The sequence below is a fragment of the Eurosta solidaginis genome, chromosome 2 (genome assembly GCF_040869045.1).
Source record: "Eurosta solidaginis isolate ZX-2024a chromosome 2, ASM4086904v1, whole genome shotgun sequence".
In the NCBI taxonomy this organism is placed as follows: Eukaryota; Metazoa; Arthropoda; class Insecta; order Diptera; family Tephritidae; genus Eurosta; species Eurosta solidaginis.
Genome location: NC_090320.1, coordinates 271304581 through 271328350, shown reverse-complemented (window position 1 = coordinate 271328350; position 23770 = coordinate 271304581). Strand labels below are relative to the sequence as shown.

General features: G+C 34.9%; 1 protein-coding gene across 23 annotated transcripts in view; it reads left to right on the top strand.

The window, feature by feature from the left end:
- The window catches only part of Pvr (PDGF- and VEGF-receptor related), a 372948-nt gene that overhangs the window by 153720 nt on the left and 195458 nt on the right, over positions 1-23770 (top strand). For 14 of the 23 annotated variants that reach the window (XM_067768038.1, XM_067768034.1, XM_067768033.1 and 11 more), the window contains one exon: positions 19557-19662. The exons of the other annotated variants lie outside the window; for them this stretch is intronic. The gene's annotated coding sequence lies outside the window, so the exon portion shown is untranslated. The remainder of the gene's footprint in view (positions 1-19556; positions 19663-23770) is intronic. 23 annotated transcript variants of the gene reach the window in all.

Below are 23770 nucleotides of genomic sequence, written 5' to 3'. Positions count from 1 at the left end.
TCCAATACTTCTTTGCATTCCAGAACACTTCGTGATAAAATGCTGTGTGAGATTATTGCCTTAATCGCAGCCTAACTATATATTGACGCGACTACAGCTTAAGCACGCTTCCTCCAAAATTTCTGCTGCTTTCTTCACTGCTATAATTTTCTCCTGAAAAAACGCTGCAGTAATCTGGCAGCCTGTAGGATCTACTTATTTCTGAGTCGACACAGTAAACAGCAGACCCAACCCCTGCCATTAATTTGGAACCATCCTTATTCACGTGTATAGTTTGTTCTGTCAATTATGCACTCCGGCACCAACCCTCCGGCTCAATTGTGGCCTAATGGACATCCTAAATGGAGCCTAAGTATTTCAAAGAGTTTTCCGTTACAAATTTTCAGATCATAATACAAGGCAGTGACGGGCAAACGATAGGTGAAAAAAAATGTATTTTTAACCTCATGCTAACCAAAATATTTTCATGCACAGTATACAAGAAGTACATGTGATTAATATCAAATATGGAACATGTGGCTAAGAGCCAAAAAGGAAAAGCACAAAGAAAAACACTCATGCAAAATATTTCCAAATATGAAAACTTAATTTAAATACACCAGCAAATATTTTTATATCAACAAATACAATATTGATTGCAATTCATTGTCGATGCAAAGGCAATCATAAACGAATCTACCAAATTCCGTCCACATTACTTATTGACTAGCCGTTACACACAATAAATATTGCAGCTGCGGGCGAGCTTAACCAATTTGCATATGAAGATGGAGGAGGTTTGCTGCTTTTTATATTTTGTCCCGCTTTTTATACTCAGCGTGCTTTGCACACAAAGTATATTAACTTTGATTGGATAACGGTTGGTTGTACAGGTATAAAGGAATCGAGATAGATATAGACTTCCATATATCAAAATCATCAGTGTCGAAAAAAAATTTGATTGAGCCATGTTCGTCAATCCGTCCGTCCGTTTGCGTTAACACGATAACTTGAGTAAATATTGAGATATCTTTACCAAATTTAGCACACGAGCTTATCTGGACCAAGAATAGATTGGTGTTGAAAATGAGGGAAATCGGATCATAACCACGCCAACTTTTTATATATATAACATTTTGGAAAACACAAGAAACATGATTATTTAGTAAATAATACACCTAGAATGTTGAAATTTGACATGTGGACTGATATTGGGACTCTTGATAAAAATTTGAAAACAATTTTTAAAATGGGCGTGGCACCGACCACTTTTGATAAAATCAATTTTACAAATATTATTAATCACAAATAAAAAATCGTTTAACCTATCATAACAAAATTCGGTAAAGAGTTTGCCTTTACTGTAAGGAATGCTTTGAAGAAAAAGTAACGAAATCGGTTAAGGACCACGCCCACTTTTATATTAAAGATTTTAAAAAGGGTCGTTGACGAATAAAATAAGCTATATCTTTGCAAAAAAGAGCTTTATAGCAATGGTATTTCATTTTCCAAGTGGATTTATAACAATAAATTGGAAAAAATTCAAATTTAAAAAAATGGGCGTGGCACCGCCTCTTTTATGACTAAGCAATTTTCTATGTTTCGGGAGCCATTACTCGAAGAAAAATTAACGGATCGTAATAAAATTGGGTACACAGATTTTCCCTATAGCAGGAAATATTTCTAGAAAAAATGGACGAGATCGTTTAAGACCACACCCACTGTTATATAAAAGATTTTTAAAAGGGTCGTATACTAGAATAATTAGCTATAACTTAGAAAAAAATAGTTTTGAATCAATGATATTTCACTTATCAAGTTTTATTGTAAGAGGAAATGGGGAGACATTTTTTTTTCAACAGGCGGTGCCACGTGTTATGCAGAAAAGTAATTTATCTGAAATGAAATGTACAATTGAAGCTCACGCTGAGTATATAATGTTCGGTTACACTTAGACATCTTTACTTGCTTTCTTTGTTTTTTTTTTTTGCTTACTCTACAAATGTTTGCCATGCGCGCAATTCGTAAGTAAAATGCAATATTTTGCCAATACTTTTTTTAAGACAAAATTTTTAGAAGCGCATAAATCTTCGTGCAAGAAAATCCATACAAATGCCAAATGTCGAGTTTGTCAAAAACCTAAGAAAGTAAAAAAAAAATAAAAAAAGCAGTGGTTTTGGCAGAGTCGGCGGTTGCTATTGAAGATACGAGCGCAAGACTTGCACGTAAAATACGACGACATGTAGTATTGTAACGAATTTAGAGGAATTTCACTTATTTGAAACCTGCTACTAACGTTCGAATCGCTAAACTGTTGAATAAATAACTCCAATATTCAATAATGCAAAATGGTCTTTATTAGACTACTTTGAGAGTACTTCACAATAACACTTATACTTCACAACCAATAGCGTGCTTAAATCAATACTGATTGGTCATGCCGCAGCTTGCGCTGCTTTTATACTCTCGGTTTCCTTGTTCACCCATTTCTCCTAAGGTCAAGTAATTTCGCGAACTTCATGCTTGGTTACCAGCCATATACATGTATATTTGTAGTTTGTAGCCATATGCGTATGTATATGTGAGTACTACTTCGGCTGATGATTACATGTGTTTGTGAGTATCTCTTCGTTGCCTTGTATGTATGTATATGTATAAATGGTGATTGATTTGATGCGCACAAGGGTGGCAGCTTGCTTTATTGTTTTTTGCCTTTATTTACTTAGTATCAGCTTAGTGCTGCTAATATTCGTCACAGTATGTAAATAAAAATTATGTGCACTATGCCCAACTATGGCAAAAAATATGGGGTATAGCGGAACTGTCAATTGATAGGATAGGATCAGATACGTGGAGAGACATTCGGGTATGAATTCTTTCAGACTGACAGCCTATAAACGCAGTGTATTAGCAAAGCGCGGTAAGCAGTTTGATTTCAACCCGCCTTAAGTAAGTTATAGTTATTCCGCATTGAGGTATAAATTTGTAGTACTATTAATAGTGGTGTAGAGAGCTACCTATTTCTACAAACTATGAGTGTGAAATTGATCAAAAAATCCTAAAATTTCTAACAAAATCTTCGCAGCGTCGCCTTAAGTAATAATTTTAAAAAATCTTTAAACCAGAAACTACAAGTAGCTCAACATGATCTTCCGCACAAATTTCAGTTAGACACATTCTACACCAAAAAGCTATGGTTACGAAAATAAAAAAATTGCACGTATGCATTTGTACATTAGGGTGGCACTTCGTTGTATGGAGGGGAAACAAGTGTTTGGATACTTGATCTCTCCCCCTTAAAATATGCGAATAGCTCAAAAACGAATATATACAAAGTTTTAGGCCAATCAAAAAAGATTTAGAAGTGGCGCACACGGTTTGAAATCCTGAAAAATTACGAATTTTCACAATTCGGTGTTTCAGGCTTCCATATTTCTAAACCCTATGAAAATTTACTGCCTTTCTATACCGTAATAAGATCTGTATTTTCTTACTTTTCTAAAATGGCCACAATCTTCAAAAGCGGTCGATCAATAACAGAGTTACAGAGCAAAAATATATTGCTTTCGACAAACAAATATGAAAAGTATGAAATTTAAGCATGCACTGCAACTTGTTCTTGCAACAAGCATGTTGAAAGAAATTTAAAAAAATATATATAAAGAAATGAAAATACATACATATTTTCAAATTGCAAACAACAACAAAAAATTTGTGTGACGTTTTCTTATTAAAACTATACTGCTCTTGAATGAACGAATTTTGAATAGGTTTTTTTAATAGATACATGGCGGCACTTTGCATTGGGATGGAAAACTACTTCCAGAAATAACAGGTCGTCAAAAGGTGGAACGACTTCCAGTTGTTACTTACAGGAATGGCGAACAGTTAATTGGAGATCCAAAATTATATGCTGCAACAGGCTCGGAAATAGCTGATACGTTGTATGAACTGTTATTTGAATGGGATCTGAAGGATGATATTGTGGCCTGTGGTTTTGTATGACATCGGTTAACGCAGGCTATTTTCCAGTAAATATTAGTAAGGAATAGTGATGGAACGATATTTCGCTATTGGCGATTGCATCGCCGCTATTGACAAATCGCTAATAGCTATAGCTATTGCAATCCAAATATATCAGTGATTGGCGATTTTCCTTCATTCGATTCTTTTGAATGACAATAGGGGGAGTCATGTAACCGTATAAATGCCTTATAAAGTGTGTAAACGTATAAATTTATCTAGTTTACGCACGAGCTGTCAAATTTTGTATGAAAAATAATTTACACAATTTGTATAAATTTACGCGCACATTTCATTGTGTAAACGCGGTAAACTCAAAGGGATGCAACCTTGCAGACATTACAGACGGCATTTTCATCAAAAATCTCCAACATCAGCAAGTAAAGGCGTTTTAGTTTTGATTTTTCACTTAATCTTGGTATTTTTTAATTTGTATAACAATCAAAAACATTTTTTTGGAAATAATACAGCTGAAAAACAATCAATTTTATCAAGAGTATTACTAGGTGCGTTCATATAACCGCGTGTGTAAATGGATATAATTTTACACCTTATAAGTTTATATACTATCATGAGTCCCCCTAATCACCTCTGGCAGAATATCGCCAATAGCGATTATAGCGAATGGCGATTTTCCTTCAGCGTGAAATTCTAATACTAATAGTGATAGTGGCGATGCAATCATCGATAGTGAAATATCGTTCATTACTACTCATCTGTGTGCTTTACTTTACGACTGAGTAAAAAAGTTTATTGGATACAAAAAGGAACAATTTTCTCGACAATTGGAAAAAAAATATAGGTAACGTTTTACAAGACGGTGCACCACCAAATTTTTATCGAAAATTATCAAAGGTGGTATCAAAAGACGCGTCTCGACCTCCGTTTTAAGAATCGGAAATCAAAAATTTTATTTCTGTCGAAAGTTATTTACAAAAAACCGTAAAATGACCCCTAGAGGTTCCGAAATATAGAACACCTTTCTGCGTTGGCGGCCTGCGGCCGCGCTTATAAAAAATTACCCTGGGTGGATCCGACACCAGTTTCGGGATCAAAACTAAATGCTCGCAGAACACCTTTCTGCATTAGTGTGTGTGTGTTCCACAAATGTGGCAAAAAACTACAATCACATGGAAATTTGAACCGATTTTTGCATATATCTTTTGACAGAAATAAAAATTGAATTTTCGCTTTCGGATTCTTAAAACGGAGGTCGAGACGCGTCTTTTGATACGACCTTTGTTAAATTTCGATAAAAATTAGGTGGTGCACCGTCTTGTAAAACGTTACCGAAACTAATGCATGTGTTACTCATAAGTTAATACTTCTAGGCTGTAGCCGTTAACAGTTTTTAAAAATTTGTGTTTTTGATGGAAAAATAAAAGAATTATAGAAACATATATCACTCGTCTTATTGTAAACAGATTAACTCAAAATTTAAGTTTTTTGGGAGAATGCAATTCAAGTTTGTTAAATGGTTTGTATATGGTTGAATTCTCCGGTTAATTTCTAGGGCACTGAAGTGGGTGGCTATTTTTCATTAAAACTTTATTCACTTTACTATTCAAATATTATGCAGCCAAATACAACTTTCAGAATAAATTCATACGGAGTATTCCTGAATACATCGGTGTAGTATAATATAGTAAATAAATCATATTTTTATGGTGTTACATATACAGATTTATTTCGGGTTGATTCATCTTAAAAATCAAACCATTTTCAATTAGCAAAATTTATAAAACAAAGATGCATAGACATCTATTTCAGCTAGTTTCATCTCATTGAGTGTAATACGAGTCTGAACATATTGTCGTCAGCCAGTTAATAATATATATCATAACATCTCAGAAAATTAGAATTTCACATTACATCAGTTTACAATAAAAAGTACATATTTTTTTCTTTTTATTCCAATTTTGGTTCATATATTCTGTATACTAAATTAAATGAATGTATAACATTCAATATACTACGGTAAACAAACTTAAAATTCATTTTTTTTATCCAAGTATAAAAATAATTTCAGATTCGTTTATTAAAGATAAGTTAAAGCGATCGCCATAGCTATAAAAAATAGCCATATCTATATTCACTGATAGCTCAAGATCGCTATATCGCCCATCATATCTTCTGTATAGAATCGCTTGTTAAAATAAAGCGATCGCTATAGCTATAAAAAAGAGCCGCGATTCAAAAATAGCCATATCTATTTTCACTGATAGTTCAAAATCGCCATATCGTCCATCACTAGTAAGGAAGTCCAGCTATTTCGGCAAAAAACATCGACAAAAATAGTTTTAAAGATTTGCTACAAAATAACGAATTGAAACTACTTTTAAGCGATAGAAAAGATACTATTTTAAAAACCCCTCTAAGGAATAGTTGAAAAAGAAAATAGTAAGAGATGACTATAGGGAATTATTGGAATTAACGTCTATTGGTCTAGGAGCAAGTGATGGCATAAAATTTAAACTAACGGAATATGAAGAGAATTCGATAGCAATTGCTTAAATACTTAAGTATATGCGCGTTTATTATACAATTCTATGTTAAGCTTTGGTTTTACTGTACCAATCCTCATAGAGCACCTCTTCAAGACTTATCTTTTATTAAAGAAATTTATAAATACAGAAATGTTAATAAAAAAATATCTGACATTGCAATAAAATAGTTTTGTAACCACCTATGGTACCTGTCTGAAAAATGTATTGCATTGGTATTGTTCGATGACGACGTCTCCTGTACCACGAAGAAAAAGATTGTGGAAAAAATCAAAAGCATAGACAACTGCGACAAGGAAACAGAAAATTTAAAGAGGTTACACTTAAGGCCCAGTGAAATCAATAAATTCATAGAAAAAGAACTACACGATTTTGTAACAGGAATTACAATTGATTTTTTTGGTCGGTTTGGGATATCATCTCAATTTGTGTAGGTAGATGCACTATACTGGGGGATACAGAATCCTATAAAAAAGCTAAGGATTCTGTTATAAATATAAAAGTAGTTAACGACACAGCATAACGGGAGTAAAACTTATGGAAGAATATAATAGAATACTTACAAATGACGAACAAGAGAAACAATATTTATTACAGGTTGTAACTGTTTACAAAAAACAATTTGAATCACATAATAAATCATCATTAATTAGATCCTAGGAAATAATATTCATATAATATACGTGTCAACAAAATTTTCAGAAGATATATGTATATGTTTTAAAAATGCATTTTCAAAAAATTTATAATAAACAAATTTGAAACAAACTCATTTACGTATACTCATTATATACATATTCTTGAAGTTAATACACCGTGTTTAAGGCATAATTTATTTTATAACTTTATTATTATTTGAGCAATTTTTGTTGTTTTAGATTTATTCGAAAGTCAAATATCTGTGGAACTTACTAATAACACGAAAATTACGTTTCGCCCATAAAAAATGAAGTAGGGTTGACCAAATTTAAGAAATTGTAAAAATTCGTAATTTTTCAGGATTTCAAGCTCTTTGCGCCACCTCTAACCCTTTTTGGATTGACCTAAAACTTTGAATATTCTAGTTTTTAGGCTATTCGCATATTTATAGGGGGTAAGATCGAGAATCGGAGCACTTTGGAAAATAAGGGCCAGCCTAATGTGCATATGCAAATACTTTTGTTACTCAAGTACGCACATGTGTGGATGTGCTCGATGGGAGGTGTGCTGCAAATACTCTGAAATTCTGCCACAAGACCAATCAGCAGCAGCAACGACAGCACCAATTATACAAATTCATATATGAATTATATCTCTGCGATCACTTTATAAATAAAATAAAAAATATTGCACAATTGAAGCCTATTGACAAAGTATATACATAAATAAACGCCCACGTCATGTAAAGCGTTCCACTTTTGGAAGTCAATCAATATGAGTCCGTAATCTATAGCGTTTGCTGATCACCAAACACTTGAGGAGTATGGCTCAGGCAGACATCGCATAAACAACTGTAAAAGCCCGGGAAAAGTTAACATATCCATATCCATATAAAAAAAACTGATCCAACCAACCTTATGGAAGGAAATCAATGTAATTGATCAATGGTGTCATACCATAACGCCCTAGCTATAACCATACCATAGCCAACCAATTGGTTTTTGGTTTTTCGCCATAACCATAACCTAGAAATATTTGAGTTGGGTAATTTATTAACTTTTTGTATAGTTTATTTATTGTTTTGAATACTGTTACGAATTTAGTGCAATTCCGCTTATTTGCAACTTTCTACTAATGTTAGTATCGCTAAACTGATGAATAAATAACTCCAATATTGAATAATGCAAAAATGGTCTTTATTAGACTACTTGAAAGTACTTCACAATAACGCTTATACTTATAGGGCTTATCCTATATGTCTGACGTTCCAGGTTCTGTGAACAAAATGGACAGGTTGCATCGGGACTTCATATTTACAAAACCTGTTTTTAGTGATAACTTTTGAATGGGAAATAATATTTACCCCCCGCCTTCGAACTAATAATATTTACACTAAAACAAGTATTTGTATCCTTTCTCCAATAATTTTTGAACGCTATTCTACAGTTGTAGGTCAAACTAAAGTTTACCGAAATTTTTGGCCCGTTTTTCGTTTTAGCTGGCACATTTTTTGTTCTGGCACCCGCTTCAGCCGGCGCGAGGGATTTATCTGTGATTGTTGCCAGCACAAATTTGAGATAAAACCTCGTGAGAGCGCAAAAAATGAGAGAGTTTCGTATCAAGTCATCTTTGTCAAACTGATTACTGATTACTAAGCTTTAACTCCTTTTATATTGTGTGATGTCTCGTACGCATACTTCTAGGCGTTTCTATCTTCTAGAATCGACTACTTGTTTACCAGCTATAAACTCATCAGCTATAACTACAGACGCACAATTATAGCTTCTCGCATAGCCATATGCGCATGTGTATGTGAGTGATACTTCCACCGATGATTGCCTACTTTTGGGAGTATGTGAGATATATGCATGTGTTGTGCGTTTCTCTCCGCTGCTTGTATGGACATATGTGTAGACATAATGATTAATTTGTTTACGTACATACAAGTGTGGCAGCTTGCTTCATTGTTGTTGTGGCTTTATTTACTTAGTATCAGGTTAGTGATGTGAGTATCACTTAGTGTCACTAATATTCGTCCCAATACATTTTAACTAAGATACTTATTATTTGTAGAATATGTTAATGATTTTCTGCGTTTTCATAATTTTTATGAAAATTTAACGATTTTTAGGTTAAGGCACCAATAACTGATACGAATTGATATGGATAAGTAAAAATATGCTTATGACTATGGCGTTATAACTATGTCAACTTTGTCAGGCCCTTAAAGCCTTTTTCAGCTAAATAGAGCTGGGTTTCCAATCGATTTTTAACCGATTTAATCAATGTTTTTTCTAGAATGGTTCGATTTTTTTAACCATCGAATTTTTGATCATCTTACAGTCCAAGAAGCCACATTGTGACTTCATTTCGTACATTTTTCGTCACAGCACCACTCAGTATTGTTTAATCAGTGTAGTGACTCAGATGTGCGCGATATATTAGAAAATGTTTTTTTCGTGATAACTTAAGAATTTTTTGGTGCATTCTCGTAAGTTTTTTTTTAATTTTAATCGAAAAATATGTGTTATCGTGTTAAAAGTGTAGTGAATAAATATATGTTTCTGGAAGTGGAATTAAGTTTTAATGAACAACTCATAATCTGTAGAAAAATGTAAAAGTTTGGAAAATTATTTAGTGCATACAATATGACCCATTACGATGTTGATAACATGGACCAGTAGGCGATATTTGACAACTTTTGACAGGATTAAAATGACTTCAAATCCGACTCAAGATTCCAAAAAACGACAGGCGTGTAGCAAGGAGAATATGACTAAGGCAAACGCGGATGTAAAAATAAAGAAGATGGTGTTCCTGGAGGCGTCTAAGGAATATAATGTACCTTAAACCACATTGCGCCGTTTATTTGCTGATGATGGACGACCTATTGATGAAGTTGTGGCAGCTAAGCTAGGAATGAAACCAGTTTTTCTTCCAGAACTTGAGGATTCTCTGGTGGAATATATATTGCTCATGGAGGCGAAATTGTTCGGTTTAACGAGCAATGACATAAGATCACTAGCTTTTCAAGTGGCGCTAAAAAACAATTTACCAAACCACTTTTCTCTAGCGAAGGAAACAGCAGGAAGGATTGGTTGCGTTTGTTTCTTATACGCCACCCGTCTTTATAGTTCCGTCAACCAACCAGTACATCTGTAGCTCGAGCAAAGGGGTTTTCTACAGAAAATGTTGCAATTTTCTTTGATCTGCTACAAAGGGAGGTGGAAACATATAAACTTGGCTCTGAAAGGCAGGAAGCGAATTCGTTCCCCTTGCTTCAGCTGAAAGAGAATCTCTCATTACAGCCATTTTATGTATGAGTGCAGGTGGATCGTTCATACCACCCATGTTCATTTTTCTCCGAAAAAGAGACAATCCACTTCTAATGAGCACCTCCTGGATCCATACATGCTAATCATCCCTCTGGATGGGTTCAAACTAATTTATTCACCAAATGGTTCAAGCACTTCCTTGCAGTAGTTAAACCTTCTGAACCATCTCCGGTATTACTAATTTTAGATGGTTTCATGCAAGTCATACAAGAAACATGAAATCATAGAGCTAGCTAAAAAAAATCACGTGCGCATTCTCTCGATTCCTCCCCACTTAAGCCACCAAATAAAACCCCTTGACGAAACTTTCATGGGGCCTTTGAAAAAATATTTGACCGAGGAAATCAGGTGTTGCATTATAAATCGTGCAAAAGCATTGGCTCAATATGACTTTATTGAATTATTTGGTCGAGCGTACAAGGGTTTTCTTCAACCGGAATATGCACTTTTAATAGTCAAATATTTAACGACCTTGACTTTTTGATATCAGAAGAAGTTGAAGCACCCTTAGGCAGCATAGAAAGCAGTAATCAAACTTCTGTATCACCTGCATACACTGATCAATTGCCGGAATCAGACCAAAATATTAATATAATTGAACCTATTTCTTAGGAACCGTCTACATCTTCGCAATGTGGCCACATGAACTTTGTTCAGGAAAGGAAAAAGAATATTTCATTTGCGAATTTTGCTGCTACTAAACTCATTTTTTAATATTGACCACCGTAGTCCATATTTAACACGGGATGGTCCAAAAAATTGAATATGGCTAAAATTGAAGTGCCTTACGTTTTTTAATAATATCTTTTTATTATTTTATTTTATTGACTATTTCTTATTGCATACTGAATTCGCAATATTTTCGAAAAATTGCAAAATTAAAAACGAATAGCTTTGAATACAGGGTTTTATTCACGAAAAAGATAAGGGTGATCCATATTTACCCAACTTGCTCTACAATTTAATATTTATTGATCAAAATGGGGAGAAAATATATTTATTATAACTTCTTATTAAATTTACCTTCACTGGCGCATAGTTTGAGGGTATTTTGGAAATTCTAAGTACGTGGGGACTATGTGATCGACTAGACCTACAAATTTTGATACATATTGGCAAGAGTATATTGTAATAAATTTAGATAAAATTCCGCTTAATTGAAACCTTCTGCTAACGTTCGAATCGCTGAACTGTCGAATAAATAACTCCAATATTCTGTATTACACAATGGTCTTTATTAGACAACTTTGGGAGTAGTACAATTATACTTCGCAGTTATACTTCACTTCGCAACTAAAAGCGTGTTTACATCAAACTGATTCATTATTACTCAGCTTGCGCTGCTTTTATACTCTCGGTTTCCTCGTTCACCCATTTCTTCTAAAGTCTAGTAATTTCGCGAACAGTTGTCGCTCATGCTTGATTAGTTACCAGCTACATAAGTACATGTTTATTTGTAGTTTATAGCCATATTCGTGTGTATGTGTGCGTAACTACTTCGGCTGCTGACTACATCTGTATGTGTGAGATAGCTCTTGCTATAGTTATCGATTCGCAAATAAAGCGATGGCAAATGTGGTTAAAAAAGTTTGTGAATTCCACTACTGATCATAACGAAAAATAACATTTACTCATGCAAATAAAGCGATGGCAAATGTGGTTAAAAAAGTTTGTGAATTCCACTACTGATCATAAGTTAACGATTAACGAAAAATAACATTTACTCAATGCTGAAATCGTTATAGATGTCGATTCGCTAATATATAGATTGCGATTATCTTTAAAAAGATAGTGAATTCGTGTGCAGATTACTCTGTGGCAAAAAGCAACGTTCCCACAAACTTTTAAAAATTGCCCTTAAATTGCTAATTGGGTATAAAACTATGATTTTTGAACTCACTGTAATTGACACTACATATCAAACCAATAAATTTTAATTTTATAAACATACTTATTTGGATCATATGTTGATTATGCATTTATATATATTCACATATATGTGTAGGCACACCCTGTCAAGTCACATTTGCACCCACTGCTGGTTGAAGCCATAATTCGCAACCCAAAAATTAGGTCGTTTATTTTTTAACTTGATAGATATCTTTTTTGTCCAATAAGTTAGCATTACCAGCAGCGACATTCGATGTCTTTCACTTTCAAATGAGAATAATTTATAGTTTTGGTCTACCGTGTAACGCCTATTTATCTAAAATACATGATAAACTTTGAAGGCGTATGTAGATATGTATATGGGTTGTTAGGAAATTGTGGTAATTTGTGCGACTTTGTGTTATTTTAGCTGCAACGAACTCTAACAAAATGTGTAAGATTATTTAGGTATGTCAATTTACATATACGATTTTGATAAATTGTAACGCTTTTGTAACGTTTCGAACGCATTGGAATTTCACTTTTAGGTGTAACACAAATTTGTTATTCAAGCTTATTTAATTTTTTGCGCCAACAGACATTTACTAACTTTTAAGGATGTGACTTCTCGAAATCTTAACTAATGATTTTTCACTTGCGATAGCAACTGTCCTATTCCCTAGCTCAGTTTCGATATCGCTAACGTGGTGACAAAGTCGTTGATTCTAAATAGAAGAAGGCATCTTCACAAGTAATGCCGTTACAAAAAAATTTAATGTTCTTCTATTATTCAGAGACAAGATCAGCTAATGATCTTAGATTTACGTATATCGACATAAAAGTTGCCATATTTATCGATTCGTTAAATAACGATGGCGAATGTTGTTAAATAAGTTACAGATTTCCATTACTGAATATTAAAATCTATATACTTATAGATTACCTAATATATCGATTACGAATGCCGTTCAATTGGTTAGTGAATTCCACTGTTCCGGTATAATTTGCAGGTCCTGTATACGTGTTACAATCCGTGATTAAAATTAATTTTTTAAATCACAATAGCTCTAAAATGGTGGTTTGCATTAATGGCATATGCGAAATTGCGACAAATGGTACTCGTTAGATCCATAACTTATTATAATTTTTAGGAACGAGCCGTACCCGTGCGCATCTTGCGCAACCAATATAAAAGTCTCTTATCAAATATCAGCAAAAATCAGCTGTTCTATCAATCAATTAAAACTTACAGCTTGCGCTGCCATCTAGCAAATATTCACAATAGTGCCATAGTACAAATAGATTTCTTTGTGTGTTCACAATCGTTTATTTTTAACAAATTATTTTAATAAAATATAGCTAAACAAAAGCTCTATGACCAAAATTGCCCAAAGCTCGCTAATAGCCCGAATCTCAATCTTTACAACCAAAACTTTAATTATAGATTTGGATTCCAAATAAGAGCGAAAAAGAGACCCGTACATAAAAACAGCAATTACAAATAATATATATGATAGTTTGACAGTTGCATAATTGTTGCTTGATTGAAAATGGTTTCCAGTCACTGATCATAACACGTAATACGGGCCCCAAACTGTTTCTGGATCTTATTGGGATCATTTCGGGATAAATTCTGGACTACTCCGTGATCATTTCGTGATTATTTTCTGGTATTTTTTACTCTTTCCATTTATGTATATCTCTTTTCGTTACACCAGGACGATTTCCGAGGTTGGTCTGTATAAACGCAGCTTTAAGGATTATATCCTAGAATGTTTTTTAGTATTTACGGCTGAGCTTAGATGGTCCAAACTTATCGGCGAAAGTTTCTAATTTTACACTACACTACAAATTCCCCATAACTTTTTATTAAAATAGCCAAAATATTTTAACGATAGCCCAAATCTATTAACAAATAGGGATGAAACGAGACTAGTACATACAAGTAGATATCGATTCTTTTGATTCGTTTGACAGCTGTTTCACAAATATGGGCCTATATTACCACAAGCAATCTGGGTAGGAGATTGCGTATTCACGAGTTCAAAATTGCTTCGTTCTGCGCATATACGTCACAGTTGACCCTTGAGCGAATGAAAAAAAGAGCGAGAAAAAAAAGAGCTAAAGGAAAAGGATCAATTCATACGTCATGAAAAACAGCTGATCTAATGTTTACATGCGTAATGCGCAATCTTTTTGTGTGATTTGTGATAGTTACTGAATAACGAAATCGTTATAGTTATAGATTCGCAAATAAAGCGATGTCAAATGTGGTTAAAAAAGTTAGTGAATTCCAATACAGATTTACCTACAACTCCTGTTGTGTTTAGTGATAGAACATTTAAAAAAATTATCGATACCGGTACTCGTTTAAAATACTTGGATCAAAGTATCGATCCTACTACCCATACTCAGTAAAAGGTATCGAGTATACTCGATCCAAGTGAGTACTTCGGAATTTTTACCAAAAGTGAAGAAACCTTTTTTTAAAAGAGATCGTATGTTTTGAATTTAGTAGAAAATAAGTAAAGAAGTTTAAGGTTGGAAAAACCACACATTATATACCCAGTTGCTGCTATTTCACCTATTTTAAGGATATGGTTAAAGAGAAAGTTATACGTATCCAAATATCGTGTTCCGTATGAGGATATACAACATTTGCTATCATAAAAATGACTTATGTACTTACTAAATTTCAATACAATTGGTCGATTTTAAAACGACCTATGGCATTTAAAAAAAGTATTCTCAGTTAAAACAAGTTTTTCTAGACGGGGTCGATATCGGTGGTAGTTTCACAAGCAGTCCCAGTGTATTTCTGCCATGAAAAACTTCTCGGTAAAAGTTTATCTGACTTGCAGTTGCTTTTCGGAGTCGGCATAAAATATGAAGGTCAAGTCCCCCAAATTTGTAAGGAAATTTAAAAATAGCAGGACGCTAATTGGAAGAGAAGCTCGCCGTAAATCTCTTCTGAGGTAAATCGAGTCAAGTATTTTTTTATGGCAGTAAACGTTTTGTGGAGAGAATGACTACATAAATAGAAGCGGATCAGAATGATGTTCATTATTTTTTTTTATCTTTTGTGCTTTGCACTACCATATCTCAACTGGTAGTGCTATTACGTATTATGTATATATTGCAAATTTTGTTAAGATTCAAACTGTAACCAAATAGTCGCGGACTTTATCCGATTTTGCTCAGAAATATATGTATAATACTGTGGCGAATTTTCACATCACTAAATAAATGCACAACAACAAAAACATGAAAGCAAGCTACATCAACACATTAGTCATCGTTTACACACATGCATACAAGGCAACGAAGAGATAACTCACACACAGATGTAATCTTCAGCCGATGTAGTACTCACATATACACACGCATATGGCTATGCGAGAGGCTATAAACTACAAATACACACGCATATATCTGGTAACCAAGTAGGAGATTCTAGAAGAAGAAATGTCTAGATATTTGGAGAAATATGCGGACAAGGCAACAGAGAGTATAAAAGCAGCACAAGCTGAGTAGTCAGTAATTACTTTGATTTAAACACGCTATCACTTGCGAAGTGAAGTATAATTGTACTACTCCCAATGTAATCTAATAAAGGCCCTTTTGCATTACTGAATATTGGAGTTATTTATTCGACAATTTAGCGATTCGAACGTTTGCAGGAGGTGTAAAATAAGCGGAGTTTCCCTAAATTCGTTACAATACGAAGGACCATATTTCCGTCAAATGGCAAAGAGCTTTTAACGGGTTTTGATTACGACTTTTTTATGTGGGCGGTGTCACGCCCATTTTACAAAATTGCAATACATTACTTCATCAGCATTTGTTAGTGCATTATCCATTTTTGAAGGTAGGCGTGGATATAAGCTGATTTCGACCATTTTTAATACCACAAAAAGTTAACAGTAGAACAAAACCTCCATTGCATGACAATATAAAGTATCTTGAAATTTTATGGAGCTTTTTACAATTTTTTGGAGTTAGTGGCTCTGGACAATAAAGGCATACTTTTTTTTTACCACCATGGGTAGAAATCGCCTCCCATTCCACCATTTTGAAAAAGTCGGTTTAAATGAATTTTTTGCTCAAGTTATGTTGTTAATTGACTGAACTTTGTTGAGCCTAAACATGTAGACCATCGGCACTTGGTAAAATATCGAGGAAAAGTATCGAAGCAAAATATCGATACTTTACTCAATACTTGGAAAAAAACACCGAGTACAAAATACTCAAGTATTTTTCGCAAAGGTATCGATACTACTCACTCAGTACTCGTATCGTTCTATCACTAGCCGTGTTGTTTTGTTTTGACGCTTTCACAGCGCCATAAATTAAGAATATCTTAATCTTAGCTCGCTTTACATTGCTCAAACTTTGTGTAGCAAGATATTCGTGCGGTCATATACTGAACTCATTTTTCAGGCGATGCTTTCTATGTAAATCGAGCAAAACTACGCTTGTATGGTGACGTCAAAACGCCAAAGTGGTGCAACGCTTTTTCCGTCTGACTCTGCCCTCCCCCCTCTTCACTTCTTCCTAATCCTTTTATTCACTCCTCCCTCCGTCTTTTTCGCTTCATCTATCTCCATCTTCGTCTCATTCTATCTCTTTCTCAATCTCCTTCTCACTTTTCTCTTCTCTCAATTTTTTGTCATTCTTCTGCAAGCCTTATTGCCTGTCCCAGAAGGTGGTATGTATTTTATTCCAGTCCCAGTCCCACTCTGAGTCTCAGTCCCAGTCCTAGTCCTAATCCTAGTCCCAGTCGGTCTCTGGATAATATATTACTCTGTACTAAAACACTCATCAACAGCTTTCATTTGATATCCATATTCTATAAACACATTCTAGGGGTGCCCGGGTCCATGTTTTGGCCTATATCTCGAGACCCTAGTCACCCAGGGGTATGAAAATTACCCTCTAATAAAACACTCATCAACAGCTTTCATTTTATATCGACATTCTATAAACACATTCTAGGGGTACCTGGGTACACGTTTTGGTCTATATCTCGAGACCCAAGTCACCCACGGGTATGAAAATTACCCTCTACTAAAGCACTCATCAACAGCTTTCATTTGATATCAATATTCTATTAACACATTCTAGGGGTACCCGGGTCCACTTTTTGACCTATAGCTCGAGACCCTAGTCACCCAGGGGTATGAAAATTACCCTCTACTAAAGCACTCATCAACAGCTTTCATTTGATATCCATATTCTATAAACACACTCTAGGGGTACCCGGGTCCACGTTTTGGCCTATATCTCGAGACCCTAGTCACCCAGTCACCTATCCTATATTTCCAGTCAGATCAAACTAAACAAGGGGTGCAAAACAAATACAAAATCGGTTCAGTAGTTTAGGAGTCCATTGGCCTCAATTGTGTGACACGTGTTTTTTATATATTAAGATATATTAATATATCAATGATATCATCAAAATGTATCATTTCAAATTTTTCTTTTTGCACACTTTATAATGTTAGGTCACTTCGGAGACCTTGCCCCACCGTTGATCGTAAATACATATGTCAAAATCAGTTTTAATTTGCTGAATAAACGTTCGTAGCTAGTAATTGATACTGAGATTGAGTATTTGAAGTGCCACTCGTAAGTTTGGAAAATCATCGTCTCCATACGAGGTTATAAAGGTAAGTAATTCTAACTGAGTTTTAGGTTCAATTTCTTTTCCACAGCGAAGTAATATTTTGCAGTCATATATTTCGATAAAAAATTCTGTTCCATCGAAATCTGTATTATAAAATTCACCAAGTTCTTACTATTTATTTCCAAGTAGTTATTATCCTTGTTTAACCAATTTCCTACGTCTACGAGAAATCCAAACTTAAAATTAAGGTCATTTAGTCGTGTAAATCTTGTACGTATTTCTTGTTGGAGACGATAGAGAACACTTTTCTTAACGGGAGAAATTCACATTCTGCGGAAAGACCAACATCTCTAGCCGATTCTCCGGGCATTTTGCAGCGCCTTCTTACACAGTTTACTATATCAATATCCCATTTTTCACAAAGAGACTTCGCTTTATATATAGCTTCTTCACAGAGAGTGTCATGAATTTCGGATAGTTCAGTGGCCAATGATTTAAGATCATGTTACGCGTCTCCCCGGATCTTGTAATCTGAGCTGTTTACGATCAATCCTTCTTAAGATTTCATATCAGAAATTAACTAATGTTATGAAACTAAAATTTAGTATATTTTGCAACAGAATTGTAGCTTCGCTTCTGGTGTCACTTGTGGTGTGTGATGTGTCCTCTGCTAATTGTTCTAAGTATTCTACTACATTCTCTAGCCCATCGACGATAACGCTAATCCCTTGTATTCTGGAACTCCATCGTGTTTTAGATCCACGTTTGACAGTTTTTGTTAAATCATTTTTTAATAATTCCCATCGTAACGTTGAACGTGTGAAAAATAGATACATGCGTTCAATTATTCCACAACCTGTCGCAAGTATTCCCGATATATGCATGCATTTTTTAATATAGAACATTTTTTCCTGAAATCAGTTATAATAAAAATACAAATCATCCAGGAAGTTCTGCTTTGTTGACCATTTGGCGCCCCCCCCTGTGAGTAGCCCCACCCCCTACGCCACTGTCTCCTATACTCAATACTATCAATACCTATTTTTTGTCGATGCTAATTGAAATCATTTTCATGGTATCGTTTCATCCATCCCTATTAAGAAACACTTAAACATTATACTTTGCATTCCAACAAGCAATGTATGTTTATGGCTTTTTTCATTATATTCCTCATGTCATTTGCACTATTCAAAAAAAATCAAACACTTTTCGCTAAACTTCATTTTCCTCCTTAGTGAGCGGAGCTAAAGTCCAAGGCATTCGGTGCATTGGCCACAAGACTACTTTTATAATTCTTATCTCATCATCAGCGTCTGCGTTTAAATGGCAATTAAGATGCCAATACAAACTTACAATTAAATTGAATTAATACTACATACCTACATATTTTAATATTATATTAAATCTGCAGTTTTATTAAAAATATTTTTATTTGTTTTATGTAATATGCTTGTTGAGCACAAAAAAATGGCAGTAAACTTTTATTCATACATATTTGCATACGTACAGACATTTAGTTGACTGTGTTTATTGCTATTATTTCTATAGTTAAATTTTTTTTTTATTTCTTTTTTTTTACAGTATACTTTTATTTTTAATAAATATACGCATTTTTACGAGCCGTGCTCATCACAATTGTCTGAAAGCTGTCTTCTTGTTAGTAAGGCGAAAGTCTAGTGATATGATGGTAAGTACGTCGTATTAAAATATATGTACACATGTATATAGACAGGGTTGCGTGATTCTAAATCCATTTTATACTCACTTGAGCAGAGCTCACAGAGTAACTTTGATTGGATAACGGTTGGTTGTACAGGTATAAAGGAATCGAGATAGATATAGACTTCCATATATCAAAATCATCAGTATCGAAAAAAAATTTGATTGAGCCATGTCCGTCCGTCCGTCCGTCTGTCCGTTAACACGATAACTTGAGTAAATTTTGAGGTATCTTGATGAAATTTGGTACGTAGATTCCTGGGCACTCATCTCAGATCGCTATTTAAAATGAACGATATCGGACTATAACCACGCCCACTTTTTCGATATCGAAAATTTCGAAAAACCGAAAAAATGCGATAATTCATTGCCAAAGGCGGTTAAAGCGATGAAACTTGGTAGATGGGTTGACGTTATGACGCAGAATAGAAAATTAGTAAGATTTTGGACAATGGGCGGGGCACCGCCCACTTTTACAAGAAGGTAATTTAAAAGTTTTGCAAGCTGTAATTTGGCAGTCGTTGAAGATATCATGATGAAATTTGGCAGGAACGTTACTACTATTACTACTATTACTACTACTACTATCCACACGCCCACTTTTTAAAAAAAAATTTTTTTAAATTCAAATTTTAACAAAAAATTTAATATCTTTACTGTATATAAGTAAATTAAGTCAAAATTCAACTCCAGTAATGATATGATGCAACAAAATACAAAAAAAAAAATAAAATTTCAAAATGGGCGTGGCTCCGCCCATTTTCATTTAGTTTGTCTAGAATACTTTTAATGCCATATGTCGAACAAAAATTTACCAATCCTTCTCAAATTTGGTAGGGGCATAGATTCTATGACGGTAACTGTTCTCTGTGAAAATGGGCGAAATCGGTGGAAGCCACGCCCAGTTTTTATACACAGTCCACCGTCTGTCCTTCCGCTCGGCCGTTAACACAATAACTTGAGCAAAAACCGATATATCTTTACTAAACTTAGCCCACGTACTTATCTGAACTCACTTTATCTTGGTATAAAAAATGGCCGTAATCCGACCATAACCCCGCCCACTTTATCGATATCGAAAATTACGAAAAATGAAAAAATGCCATAATTCTATACCAAATACGAAAAAAGGGATGAAACATGGTAACTGGATTGTTTATTGACGCAAAATATAACTTTGGAAAAACTTTGTAAAATGGGTGTGACAACTACCATATTAAGTAGAAGAAAATGAAAAAGTTCTACAAGGCGAAATCAACAGCCCTTGGAATCTTGGCAGGAATACTGTTAGTGGTATTGCATATATAAATAAATTAGCAGTACCCGACAGATGATTTTCTGGATCACCTGGTCCACATTTTGGTCGATATCGCGAGAACGCCTTCACATATACATCTAAGGGCCACTCGCTTTTAAAAACCTCATTAATACCTTTAATTTGATATCCAAATCGTACAAACACATTCTAGAGTCACCCCTGGCCCACTCTTATGGCGATATCTCGAAAAGGCGTCCACATATAGACCTAATGCCCACTCCCTCTTAAAATGCTCAGTAACACCTTTCGTTTGATACCCATATCGTACAAACATTCTAGAGTCACCCTTGGTCCACCTTTATGGCGATATCTCGAAAAGGCGTCCACCTATAGAACTAAGGATTACTCCCTTTTAAAATACTCATTACCACCTTTCATTTGATACCCATATCGTACAAACACATTCTAGAGTCACCCTGGCCCACCCTAATGGCGATATCTCAAAACGGCGTCCACCTATAGACCTAATGCCGACTCCATCTTAAAATGCTCAGTAACACCTTTCGTTTGATACCCATATCGTACAAACATTCTAGTCACCCTTGGTCCACCTTTATGGCGATATCTCGAAAAGGCGTCCACCTATAGAACTAAGGATTACTCCCTTTTAAAATATTCATTACCACCTTTCATTTGATACCCATATCGTACAAACACATTCTAGAGTCACCCCTGGCCCACCCTAATGGCGATATCTCGAAAAGACGTCCACCTATAGACCTAATGCCCACTCCCTCTTAAAATGCTCAGTAACACCTTTCATTTGATACCCATATCGTACAAACATTCTAGAGTCACCCCTGGCCCACCCTAATGGCGATATCTCGAAAAGGCGTCCACCTATAGACCTAATGCCCAATCCCTCTTAAAATGCTCAGTAACACCTTTCGTTTGATACCCATATCGTACAAACACATTCTAGAGTCACCCCTGGCCCACCCTAATGACGATATCTCGAAACGGCGTCCACCTATATACCTCATGCCCACTCCCTCTTAAAATGCTCAGTAACACCTTTCGTTTGATACCCATATCGTACAAACATTCTAGAGTCACCCTTGGTCCACCTTTGTGGCGATATCTCGAAAAGGCGTCCATCTATAGAACTAAGGATTACTCCCTTTTAAAATACTCATTACCATCTTTCATTTGATACCCATATCATACAAACACATTCTAGAGTCACCCCTGGCCCACCCTAATGGCGACATTTCGAAAAGGCGTCCACCTATAGACCTAATGCCCACTCCCTCTTAAAATGCTCAGTAACACTTTTCGTTTGATACCCATATCGTACAAACATTCTAGAGTCACCCCTGGCCCAACCTAATGGCGATATCTCGAAAAGGTGTCCACCTATAGACCTAATGCCCACTCCCTCTTAAAATGCTCAGTAACACCTTTCATTTGATTCCCATATCGTACAAACACATTCTAGAGACACCCCTGGTCCACCTTTATGGCGATATCTCGAAACGGCGTCCACCTATGGAACTAAGGATCACTCCTTTTCAAAATACTCATTAGCAGCTTTCATTTGATACCCATATCGTACAAACATATTCTAGAGTCACCCCTGGTCCACCTTTATGGCGATTTCTCGAAAAGGCGTTCACCTATAGAACTAAAGCCCATTCCCTTTTAAAATACTCATTACCACCTTTCATTTGATACCCATATCGTACAAACACATTCTAGAGTCACCCCTGGTCCACCTTAATGGCGATATCTCGAAAAGGCGTCCACCGATAGACCTAAGGCCCACTCCCTCTTAAAATGCTCAGTAACACCTTTCGTTTGATACCCATATCGTACAAACAAATTCTAGAGTCAGCCCTGGTCCACCTTTATGGCGATATCCGTAAATGGCGTCCATCCATAGAACTATGGCCTACTCTCTCTTAAAATACTCTTTAATACCTTCCATTTGATACACATGTCATACAACCACATTCCAGGGTTACCCTAGGTTCATTTTCCTACATGGTAATGTTCGGTTACACCCGAACTTAGCCTTCCTTACTTGTTATTTATCCAACTTCAAATCAAAAATAATTTTTATATTTTATTTTATTCGGCATCCAAATAAAAAATATTTTTTATTATTTATTTGATTCTTCAGACGAATCAAAGATACTTTTTATTTTTTATTTACTCGGCGTTCAAATAAAAAATATTTTTTATATTCTTCAGGCGAATCAAAGATACTTTTTATTTTTTATTAAAATCCAACTTCAAATCAAAGACAATTTTTATTTTTTATTAGATTCGGCACCCAAATAAAAAGTATTTTTGATTTGTTATTTGATTCTTCAGGCGAATCAAAGATAATTATGCCTTTCATGAACATGAAATGGTATATTAACTTTGGTCCGATGTTTGTAACGTTGAGAAATATAGAAGATAGACTCACCATTAAGTATACCGAATTGATCAGGGCGACGAACTGAGTTGATATAGCCATATCCGTCTGTCCGTCCGTCTGTCTGTTTGAACGCAAACTAGTCCCTCAAATTTTGAGATATCTCAATGAAATTTGGCACAAGGATGTATTTTTGTATTATATTAGACACTTGTCGAATCCGGTAGGATCGGACCACCATAACATATATCTCCCATACAACCGATCGTTCAGATATGACGATTTTGGTCATTCCTGCCACAATTTAGAAAGTAAAAACGTGAAACTCAGTGATATATATTCTAATATATCAAAGAAGAAATCATGAAAAAATCATTTTGATCGGAGCTATATATA